This window comes from Pungitius pungitius, chromosome 15 (assembly GCF_949316345.1).
Source record: "Pungitius pungitius chromosome 15, fPunPun2.1, whole genome shotgun sequence".
NCBI lineage: Eukaryota > Metazoa > Chordata > Actinopteri > Perciformes > Gasterosteidae > Pungitius > Pungitius pungitius.
Genome location: NC_084914.1, coordinates 9,373,639 through 9,385,824, shown reverse-complemented (window position 1 = coordinate 9,385,824; position 12,186 = coordinate 9,373,639). Strand labels below are relative to the sequence as shown.

The window sequence follows — 12,186 nt, the reverse complement described above, 5'->3', positions numbered from 1 at the left end:
TCCCTGTGCCGGTCTCGTCGCCCTACTTACTGTACAGGTAAATCTATGGAGGCTACAGCAGAGCGGACAACCCATCAATTGGAACAAATGATCTTGGGCCTTCTACCAAAGCGCCCCAGCGTCTAACCTACAGCAATCGATACCAGCTCAGCATGCGAGAAAAGCAAGGCTTGCAAACACTGCACACACGCAGATTCACACACAGCAGCATGCGAGGAAACCGGCTCACTGACACACACAAACTAAGTTAAACAAAGACTCCATTGATCATGTATGAATTATGGAAGAAATTAACTTTATACACAAGTTGATGAAAAGCAGAGAGTATCTTTTTTTTTTCTTCCGTCAGAGTCTGAACTCTATTCTAAGTAACTCCAGTCATCGTCCCCCTGAGGAATTGTGTTCCCTCTCCCACATCTTCCTCCTCTGCACATTAATCTGCTCTTCTCTTGACATGAAAAAGTCCCTCGCTCCTTCCCTTAAATACAGAACTTAGTTCTGATCTAGGAATTGAAAATAAATGGTTGCCAAAGAAATTACATACCGCGTATACACACACACACACACACACACACACACACTCATTCCTCTCATGTCTACTATGACACCTTCAAATCCATGGTGCCCTAAAGGGAAGACCATTAGTGCTGCCATGATTGAGCACTCCTTTACGGACACCTACGCAAAAGCTATCAATCTTTCCCTCGCACACATGCGGACACACACACACACACACAGAAGGCCTTGGCGGTGCCATCCATAAAGAGCTCTCTCTCTCCGGGGTAGCAGTAGATTCAGGTGGCAGATTCACAACTGAAACTGAATCAAAGTCTGCCTGAATGTGACGCACTGCTTACTCATCGAACATCCATCCGGTGAAACTTCTGACACCCTCTTGAGTCTGATGCAACACTGGAATTATTATTTCTTACGCTGTCATCATGATGAAATAACATCAAAAACAGCTTTTGGGGCCAATATTTAATACAAGTAAGTACTTTTTTTTGTTAGACAATTGCGGAGCTATTTTGATATTTTAATATAGATTTTACCAATTAGTTGAAACATTTAACATCCTAATGATTACCACTTAACACAAAGCACATGAGAAAAATATCAGACAACAATAAATGTTGTATTGAAGTCAGGACCACAGTAATGGACAGACAGGCCGGCTTTTCAACATCTGCAGGTGTCATTACGAAAATGGCAAAAAATAGCAAACATTTGTCATTTCCAGCTCTTAAATGAGAGGGTTTGCATTTTTTTGTGTTTATATAATTGTAAACTGAGTAAATTTGGGTTTTGGACCAGTGGTTGAACAAAACAAGCAATTTGAAGGCGTAACTCTGGAAAGTCAGGGACGGCCTCTCATATGGACACACAGTTCATTGATGAGACATCTATGAGGCAACAATGCTCTTGTCTGTCTCATGACGTGGTTCTCAAGAATTGTTCTGTGCAGAGTGGAACATCGGATTCAGTTCGAGGAAATTTGACTTGAAAGAGTTCAAACACAAAAGCATGGACGCACATTAACAGCATGACACTTAGAAAACCCCCACACTGTTCTCAGAGTGCTGCCACAGAAAGACAAATTAAAAACAGAGCCTGAAAAAAAAGGTGGTTATTTAAATAGAGGCGCCAACTAAAAGAAGTAGGCAGTGGCTGCGGTGGACGGAGGCTGTAAGGATTTGACAGAAATAAAGAGAACACAGACAATGAAAAAGAGCCGAGAGAGAGAACTGAGGGCAGCAGCTGACAAAACAAAAGGATAAAGTCAGAAAGGGTGGCTGCTATCTCTCTATCCCAGGATGGACCACACAAATACACCCTCCCACCCCATCCATAGACCAAACACACACACACACACACACACACACACACACACGGTGAGAAAATCTACTGCTTGAGTGTGGAGCAAGGCAGCAGATTAGGGGTACTCGGAACATATAGACAAACAGTTTGTTTTAAAAATAGAAAGCAGGATTTATCCTATTATTGAATAAGAGAGGGGGTAAACTAAGGGTAGCTTATCCTAGACCTCTTAACTCCAAATCCCTCATGAACAAAAGCGCCCCCCCCCCCCCCACACACACACACACACACACACACACACTCAGGGGTATCCCAGTTGGCCAGCTGGGGCCTCAAGACCATTAAGAGAATTAAGGGCCACAGTAAATGAGCAATAAGGGGTAGAGAGAGATGGAAAGAGGGAGAGGCTGAGTTCATGGTAGCATGCAGAGAAAAGAAGACTATAAATGTCACAAAAACACCACATCTTGTGCAATGTGAAAGAAAGAAACAGTGTCCATCCTACAATTCGTTTTAACACTCAGACATGCATATGAATAAATACTCTGCATCGCACACAGCTGTAACTTCGACTCACACACACACACACACACACACACACACACACACACACACACACACACACACACACACACACAATAGCGGCAATCTCGTTCAGTGAGACATTTTTCAACAATGAAACACTACACCATGTAGACAACACACAGATCAGGAGGCTTACAGTGAATCTCCGGTGACCCTCCTCATGTCTCGCTGCCTGGAGCGATTCAGTTCATGTTCAAATCCAGCCAAAAAAACCCAGCTAAACTCCTCCAGCGAGCCGCCGGCAAAGAGACAACCCGACAGGACAGGAGACACGGAGACGAGGAGACGAGGAGACCAGCAGCCGGCCAGTCTGACTGAAAGAGAAAGAGAGAGCTGCCCACCTCTCCTTTCCACTCCCTCTCTTGTAACCCTCCCTCTTCCACTTCCCTGGAGCTTATCAGTCCCAAGGCTATCACTCCTTCCTCACCTCCCTCCTTCCCCTCCTCGCTCCTTTCCCTCCTCCCTCCTTCTCCTGACACACTTGCACTTCAACTCTGAGGAGTGTTTCCAAGGTAGCGCCGTCACGACGTTCTCCACCGACAACTACAGCTTTGAACACTTTCAGCCCTGCTTCAGATTCCGTTCCACTTCAGTCTTTCCGAGAGGGAGAGGGGGGGGAGGGAGGGAGAGAGAGTGAGTAAAACAGGGGGGTGGATTTATATTGTCATGTACTTTAAATTTTGATACTTTTGCAACATTTTTTTATTTTATTTTTTACAATACAACCACATTGAACTTAATTGAGAGAGTGGGGAGATAAGGAGAGAGAAGGGAAGACAAAGAGAGAGAAAGAGAGAGAGAGAGGCTTGAAGGGATGAAAGTCGATCCCCTCTGATCTCATCAAGCAAAGTTACCAACAGCAACCAGACCAGCAGGCAGCTGAGAGAAACACCCAATTCACCTCCCTCCCTCCTGACTCACCCCTTCTTACAAAGAGCTCACACCGAGCCAACCAACCAACCCCCCTCCCTCCCTCCCATCCCCCCCTGTTAACACCCATGCATTGTATACACACACGCCTACACGTGCCACACACATGGGAAGAGTGGAGCATGTGCACATCCCAGGACTCAAGGTGAAGATGTCATGTCTAGTATATTTAAGGCTAACAAAACAAATAGTAATGAACAATTACACTACAAGGAGTCACAAATGATAAAAATTTGCACGGAAAATATCTAAAGAAAAAAAGTATGTATACAATTTGCTCTTCAAATAATGAGATTGTGTTTTTTTTAGTTCTGTTTTTTCCTAATTTACATTCCTGGAATCAACACATTACATCAAGTGCCTGCTCTGTTTTTAGCTCTCTGTTCTTTCCTGTTGTCACATGGGCACATTACGGTAATGAGTTGGCTCCGAGGAGATTCAATAACCACGGTAATTTTTCAGCCTAGGGGTGTTTTCCCACGGTTACGTCAGTCATTTGCACAGTTTGGGAGAGCACATGCGCAGTCGCTGTGCACTTATATGCGCATAAACACTCTTGGTCTTTCCATACACACACACACACACACACAACAGCAGACTGCGCTGTTCGCAGTCAGGACGGAGGCCCCGTCAGCACACTTCCTGTACGCAGTTCCTTTTCCCAGGGCCGCAGCGACCACCGGGGAGCCGAACTCCCCACAGCATCACCACTCCCACTGCATCATTACTGGACTCATTGCCTCATAGGCCTGCAGAGGAATTCAAACGTAACATGTAGTACGAGAGAGAGCCTAGAACGGGGAATCTTGGCACGGCTCTTGTTGGCAGACATCTACGATTAACAATAAGAGGATGTATCTAATTAGGAGTTGGTGCAAACTAAAAAACACACTCGCACAAATGCCCGTCATAGATTTAAATAGAATCATTTGTTACTTTAGAAAACATGCTTATTTGTTTTCTGGTGAGGAGTTAAATTGCAATTAGAGATCGACACTGCAGTGTCAGTTAAATATGAACTACAACCCGGTTATCTTAGATTCCCAGCTCTGCAGGTTGCCTAGCAACTCCTCAAGAAGCCCTTAATCCTTGTTGAGTCGCCATTTTTAAACACGGGTTCGAGTAATGATTAAACAAACCAGATAGACTCTGTCAGTTGGTGAGCTTTAGAGGTAATGGTGGTGGTGGAGCTAGCTTAACTAACCAGATGCTGGCTGCAGCGAAGACATCCAATCTATGCAATAGTGAGGGTGAGTGGAATGGTGCTGCTTCACGTAGCAGTGAGACTACGCGCGTTACTTCACCTCAACCAACTCGGCTTTACTCCAGACATCACCCCATGTCAATGGTTTGAATGTAAGAAGCCACTGTAGGCTTAACAAAATGCACACAGGAGGGACTTTGAACTTTCCACTAAAGTCATGCTGCTAGATCAAGGTCAGGCTTCTTGGCTCGAGGAAATATTTTATTGAAGAATCTTCCTGTAAAATTAAGATGTACTTAAAAAGTATTGTGTGAGCCAGAAGTAAGTTGTTTATTTACTAGCCTAATTGCTTTAATCCTATTAAGCCAGATTATATTATATCATATCTAATTTTTGCAGAATAATAATTATTATTTATATATTTTTTTTTTATTATACTTGTTTTCCGACCTATGTCTTGTGTTTGATTGTACACTATTCTCTATGCTGCTGTAATCCTACAAACTTCCATGCTGTGGAACAAATAAAGGATTATTTTTATCTTATCTTCTAATTTATAATCTTTCAATTACAACCCCCCAAAAAGGCCAATTAAGTATTGTTCCGACCCAGTAATTTCCCAGAAAGACATAACCTGCAACACTGATAGTAGAGCTTTAAAAGGTGAGGGTTCATCATTTTATTGCTGCTTATTTATAGTTTAATTTCCATGTAAAATACAACCCCACTAACTCAGCACCCTAATCCTGCTGGATTGGAGGCTTTTCCGGGTTTTAGTTTTGGGAGGATTTGCTTCAAACCAGTGATCATCAAAATGGATTTTGGTACTCAGCATCAAAACAATAACATACTGAATTTGAAGTAACTTTAAGGGCACATCCCCCAATTACGCAGCATTAAGAGATACTTTCCTCATTATACTTGATAGTTCAAACTAAATAGAAAAAAAATCTAAATTTGCTTGGAAAAGTGCTTGATAACTTTGTCATGTAGCTTGCAGTGAGTGTACATGTAGAAATTCAAGTAAACCAGAGATATTATTAGCAAATATGGAGAGAAATATGTCTTGTTTACAGGGAATTGCCAGCACACTCAAACAATTCCTGTTTTTAAGACATGAAGAACTGTCTAACAAAAAGGAACTCACGTCTATTATCCAAAATAAGAAACAAAAGACACAGTTTGACATTAAAGCTTCAGAGGATTGAGCCCTGCGGTACATCCCCCATCTTCCCTGCTGGAGCCTGCCGTAAATTGCCCCCTGATTTTATGCCTCAAGGCACATTCACACTTAAGGGACCCCATGGGGTCTGCAGAGAGGTCTGTGTGTGTGTGTGTGTGTGTGTGTGTGTGTGTGTGTTAATCTGCAGGACAAAGGAGGCCCTGTCCCCACACCACACATATAGAATTAGGGCCAGGGGGCTCACAGCTGAGCAGCTTACTGACAATAGAACCTGGAAGTGTGTGTCCACGTGAATTTATGTGTGTGTGTGTGTGTGTGTGTGTGTGTGTGTGTGTGTGTGTGTGTGTGTGTGTGTGTGCGGGTACGTGTGTTTGCATGCTGCCTCCTTCCGACTCATGTGTCAAACACAAAGCCATCCAACTGTCCAGAAGGCCCAGGGGAGAAATATTGACAGAGAGGGAGGGATGGATAGATGCAAGGAGAGACCAGAGGGACAGAAGCAATCCAGGGGGGGGGGGGGGGGGCAGCGGTCTGAAAGGTGCAGCAGAAAGAGTCTCAGGAGCACGTCCGGCCTGGACCCGGTTACAGCGAAAGAGAGAGGACGGCAGGCAGATTTTGACGATCAGCTGTTGTCTTCACACATGGACCCCAACACGTAATCCTCTATCACTGAGGACCCTATGTTTCTTCAAATTGTCAGTAAAAACGATTATAATTCTATTACTTTCCTACAACCTGATCGTAATCTAGCATCATCAACTAGGAGGTAGTAATCTGCTCAATCCAACCCAACTCTTAACCTAATTGGTCTACTCACTAGGCAAGGTTCCCAGGAAAGTCTCCTGTGTGTGTGTTACAATCAAAGACCTTTTCTTGGTCCGTTTGTCCTTGGCGGTTTTACCCAAACCAACTTCTCCATTTAGGTCAGGAAATGTCAGTGCTTTCATCAGCTGATCTTAATACCTTCTCTATGGTATAAACATATGGTATCATGTAGATGTTTTATTTTCATACAATTTAAACCTGAACATTACCTAATCCAAGTCCAATTTAAACATTGAACTAGTTTTAAAATAGTCCGTGTCAAATAATTGTAATTCTAATCTCCGCATGCCAGTCTTCACCCTATTAAAGCCCCCTGTAGGAGCAATAGGATATTCATGAGAACACAACAAGCCAAACAAACATTCAGCTCTCATGGTGTGAGGACACAAAAGAAAGGCTGCCTGAAACACGCTGGCGCTTCACTCCTCTCCCTCTTTCACACCAATCGATACAGATGCCGGCCATCGGAGTACAGCAGGTAGGCATTAACTCAGCCTGGATGCCCAATCAATGATGGTAAATGGAGGCAGCGGAGGGACAGACTGTGTTCTGCTGCTTTAATTTCCCCAGTTTCTCTCTCTCTCCCTCTGTGTGTCCATTAAAGCAACCTTTCCATGTCTTGTTACATTATGGGAACGCTCTGCAAGTGACTCACTGTCTCCTTTCATACGGCTTTCTTTTTCAAGCTCTTCAATGTGACTTTGTGTCTGTACCTTACTTTCCCTTTAGAGAAGGCCCCGTCCTCCCGCCGCAAAAAGGACACATAAGAAACACTTACTTGAAACTGCAAAGTTCGAAATTATGGTTTGCAGTTGACACTTTTGTAAACCCCTTAAGACACTGTTTACACGACATTTTCACAAACGCTGTATTTCAAAACCTTTGATGAGTTGTTTTTTATATAAAAGTACGAAGAAGGGAACGTGTCAGCAAGTTCTCAAAAATACTTCACGAGATGTTCATATGTCAGAATTTCCTGTTTACACTGCATTTTCAAAGGTGAAAATCAAACGATTGATAAATACAGCTGTAGCTTAAAGCTAATTTCATCTGAGTTTATGTCCATGGTTTGCTCTTTTACTGCCTGATGGCCTCCTCTCCTCCCATCCATCCATCTCTCTACTCCTCTCCTCCCACATTTTTCCCACTTTTCCTCCACCGCCTCCGTTCCCCCGCTTCCCTTTTCTCCAACATCTGCTAGTCTGCGTCTGTCCCTGTTGACCCTTTATTTGCTACGTGTCAAGCCCCCCTCTCTCTGTCCCGTGGAGACCCTAAATCACTAACACACACACACACACACAAACCAACCAACCAAGAGGTAGTTGGATGTCTCCCACCCACAGAGAGCAAGACAAGCCCACGTATTCAAAGCTGTGATTGCACACTCCCATTACATTGCTGTATTATCTTACAACTGAATATCGTTTAAACGCAGAACATTGGCAGAGAATCTCAACAGATTTAAGATTTTCAATTAATATTGTCATTCCGAGGCACTGATAAATTACACGTCAGCGCTGACACTAGCTTTTGGTTTTGAGTTCTCAAATAAAATAGCTTCAGGACTCCCCAGCTAAGAAGAAAGGGTGTGGTCACATACAGCTAAAAGCTTCAGACCCTGACGGTGTCTGCAGCAGGGATGGTAAAGCAGAAGGTCAGTGACATATGTGGCCTGGCTTGTCGTCAATAAACGAGACAAAGATACAAAGTTATTGGGGATGAACTCCGCAAACGTTCAAAAAACATATCTAGACTAGTCAGATGATGACTCCTATACTTGCACAACAGGTTTTGTTTCCTCACTGCCTTTTTCGTCATCTTTGCCGCGTTATTGTGCATCCAAAAACGCTCTTGCATAACGCGATAAAATCCTTCAGCGTTCCCATCAGGCCACAGAGTTTCATATCGTCCAACACATGTTATGCGGTGCAAAGAGATCCATCCGCCCTGTCACCGGTTCATATGGACTGAGTTAACGTACTGTGAAACATATCGCTGCCACTGGCGACATCACAGAGACGCCCCCCAGTTGTCCTTTTGGTCTGTCTCACTTGTTGAGTCGATATTTCTGACTGTTTACGTTTACTCAGCAAAACCCAGATGTAATACTTCAGTATCAATATGATCAAACATCCTCGTTCTGTTTGGGGTTTTCTTCTACGTAACTCTCTCTGCCTGACCTTTACTGCTGCAGCTGGCCGTGTCAAGGCAACACATAGTAACACACTTTATATTCAGGCGGACTTGTTGATCTCTAGTGATTGGTTAGCTAATTGCAACCATTTTCTATATTTTTTGATGGAACGTAACTGTAAACAGTAAGGACAAAGGGAGAGACTTAAGACACAATAGAGCATTTTTGAAAATAAAACTTTGTTTGGGAAGGAATATGGAAAGTGTTTAGCAGGTTATCAACATAAGCTACTGTAAACACAATTTGTAAGGTTTTTTTTGCAAATGGTTGTGTTAGAGCGCGCGCACACACACACACACACACACACACACACACACGCACACACGCACACACGCATACACGCATACACGCATACAGCGTATCAACCAGCGACAACAGTCACACGGACAGACCTTGAAAAACAGCATGAATTTGCAGGGCAGGTGAAGTAACACGCGAGCGATGACACGCGGGTTAAAGAAGAGTCGAGGAGTTCTAGTGGAGCGGAGTGATATCGAGCAGCATTCTGGTCGATGCTGCAGCCCACAGAATGGTTGCAGCTTATAGCAGCTTCATTTCCTCCAGTCAGTCTGAGAGGGAAGCACCAGAACGCTACAGTAATCTTCTTTACTTTGGATTAGCAGCCCTCACTCTGCAGGTGTCAGTCATTATGTGTCAGTCTGTCCGACTGTCTTCACTCCACCAACACGCTCCTTCACTCAATCCCCTCTGTGCCGCTCGTTCTGATTCTGCATTCAGATATCAAGTTGGTGATGGAGATTGTATCCAAATATTACCTGTAACATCAATAGTTATTTCTCTTCAAGAATCCTGAATGTGGAAAATAACTCAGGGGCCAGTTAAATATTTGGCTTTTGCGATAAAAAAAAGAAAGAAAAGAGGACCAGTTCAGTGGCAAAGCAGCAGACGTGTGCAGAAGACTCTAGTAGGGCTCTATTAGGAAGTCCTCTTCCCTGGAAATTCAAAAAATGCCTTTTGAACATGAAAAAACTACCAACATGCGCTGGGCAGGGAGCAGGAGCGAAGACACGCTCAGTCACGTTTATCCGCGGCCGCTGTACTATTACATCACAGCGTGAGCCTTTTCTTTCTATTATATATTGAATAATTAACATTAAAACAGCAGCAAAAAACTACTGTGCATTCTCCCTGAGCAGAGCACAAAGTCCCTCTCCTTCTGCGTGTTGTTATCAGAGCTTTTCTGTGATTTGTTGACATAGTCGGCTCTAGGGGGCATGTTAGTACACGTGCTTTGCATTGCTGACGTATGTCGGCTGCAGATGACTGAAGGCGTCATCGTGGAAGCCTCTTTCCATAGTTTGAACTAACCTTTTTTTAATTGTGTATGTCTCTCACCCCTACAAACCATTCTCCAAAGACTTCATATATTGGCAGGAAGAAGAGTGGCATTAAGGCCAGTGCACTGGCCCCTCACTGCCATATGAGGGGAGTCTGTGTATGTCCATTACAGTCATTGGACAGCTGTTCAAACCTTTCATTTTTAATAAAAACAACATTTTACACCTTTACATTTGTTACGAGATGAGCCGGTTAACCCCACATTTCAAATTTGGAAATGTGAATCTAAATGGACACATTCTATATTAACCTTACTTTGCTTCAGTGGCATCTGAATAAGAAGCTCTAATCTTTACACTGACTTGGCATACCTCGCTGTAATGGGTAATGTAAGAGTGCAACTGACTAAAACTCAACGCAGCAGCAGAAAGCGCCTCATACATTCAAACTGCGTATCTGCTATGGCGAGGGCAAAGGTCAAACTAATGAATATCTTTCTGAAAAACAAAAGACCTCGGCTCATTATACATCAACCTGAAAACGCCCTCCTATGTCAGACGATCTAATGTTGCCATGACAACTACCGAAGTATTGAGGAGACACACGGCATGCACACACGGAGAGAGACAGACAGTCGTGCAAGCGACAGCGTTTAGGGGGACGTCTCCGATGTGCGTCTAAGAATAAGAGAGAAGGATACTGTAAGACGAGCTAAATATAGGAGCAGAATAACAAGCTTCTTATCGTCAGATCCATCCATTCCATATCTCCTCTGCTTTCTTCATCGCTCCATCTCCCTGCCATTTTCCTTCTCCTCCTCCACCCTTGAATGGATCAAATATTTCCCCAGGGCCCCTCTCCTGTATAAAAGAGATATATAACACGAGGAATTTTCAATTATTTTGACGGCAGCAAGCTTTCGTACCAAGGAAAGAGAAAAGAATCTCTATAGTTACTGGCAGGATATTGGACAATTTCCGCACCCGAAGCACAGAATACTTATGTCTGTCAGACTGTGGCGATTCATGGATTCGGATAACAACAAAATCAGCACAGTTGGCAAACACCAAACATTCAAATTTCAAACTTTTTCAGGTTTTAAAGGTGAAGCGAAGGATTCCTGAATACATCTTCAACCACACACACACACCCAAAGGCCCAATATGTAGGATTTATCATCACACAAAGCCAATAAAAGTAGTAAATCTTTCCATTTGAGAGGCGACCAATATTTGGGGGTTTTACTTGAAGGATTAAATGATTATCAAAAGTTTATTAGTTGAAGCGAAGATTAACAAACTGCTTAATTAGCTAATTGTTTTAGCTGTAATCTGCATTCTTTATGTCTTTGTCTCTCGGTCTCTCTTTCCCACAAACACACACGCGTTGGGAGACTCTCCAGTTTCAAAGTCACCTCCAGTTCCTTTGACTAATTCAAGAAGATCGGTCAGATCTGTTGCAGATAAAAACCAGCTCATTATCAACAGCCAACTGATGCTTTTCCTCCATCTTGCCACAAATTTGTCGGCATCTGTCATTCGAATACAAACACTGGTTACTTGTTCCGACCAAAAGGCTGCAAAAAAGGAGCATGGCCCAGCTGGCTGGCATACGCCGGCCTCTCTGTACCCGTCTCATATCCTGCATCTGCCCCCAGTCTCTTCTGTTTGCCTAAACTGGCAGATGCCCGTCTTGGTTGTACAATAACCTCTGTCCTCATCTTTATTTCTTCCTCTCCCTCTTGCATACACACATGCTGCTGTGTCTGACCCAGATCCTGTCTTAATGAAAAACTAAAATGAATGAATGAATAAATCATAAGTGGGGGATGCTCTCCCCGTTATGTGAACCTCATGCTGTTAAATGCAAAAGCTTTTTCCCCTCTCTTTCTCTCAAATACATCTATTCCCTCACTCTGTTCGTACACCTCCTCATCATTTGTAATACTCCACAGGTGGTGGTGTAATTTTCTTTCATCCATTCTCGCTCTCTTGTCCACCTTCTCTCTGGCCCTTTCTCAATATGCGTTCTTGTGTGGACTCGTGAAACGTCATCAGTCGCAGCCCGAGTACTGTTCCAATTCTAAAGTGCGCATCTGGCCGAGAACGGTCATAATACCCGGATGTGACTCGCCCCGCCCATTTTACT

General features: G+C 43.5%; 1 protein-coding gene across 2 annotated transcripts in view; it reads right to left on the bottom strand.

Moving 5' to 3' along the window:
- Window positions 1-12,186, bottom strand: part of LOC119209686 (SPRY domain-containing SOCS box protein 4-like) — a 57,886-nt gene that overhangs the window by 36,276 nt on the left and 9,424 nt on the right. The window contains exon 1 of one of the 2 annotated variants that reach the window (XM_062557915.1): window positions 2,540-2,937. The exons of the other annotated variant lie outside the window; for it this stretch is intronic. The gene's annotated coding sequence lies outside the window, so the exon portion shown is untranslated. Of the gene's footprint in view, window positions 1-2,539; window positions 2,938-12,186 lie in introns of those variants that run through there. 2 annotated transcript variants of the gene reach the window in all.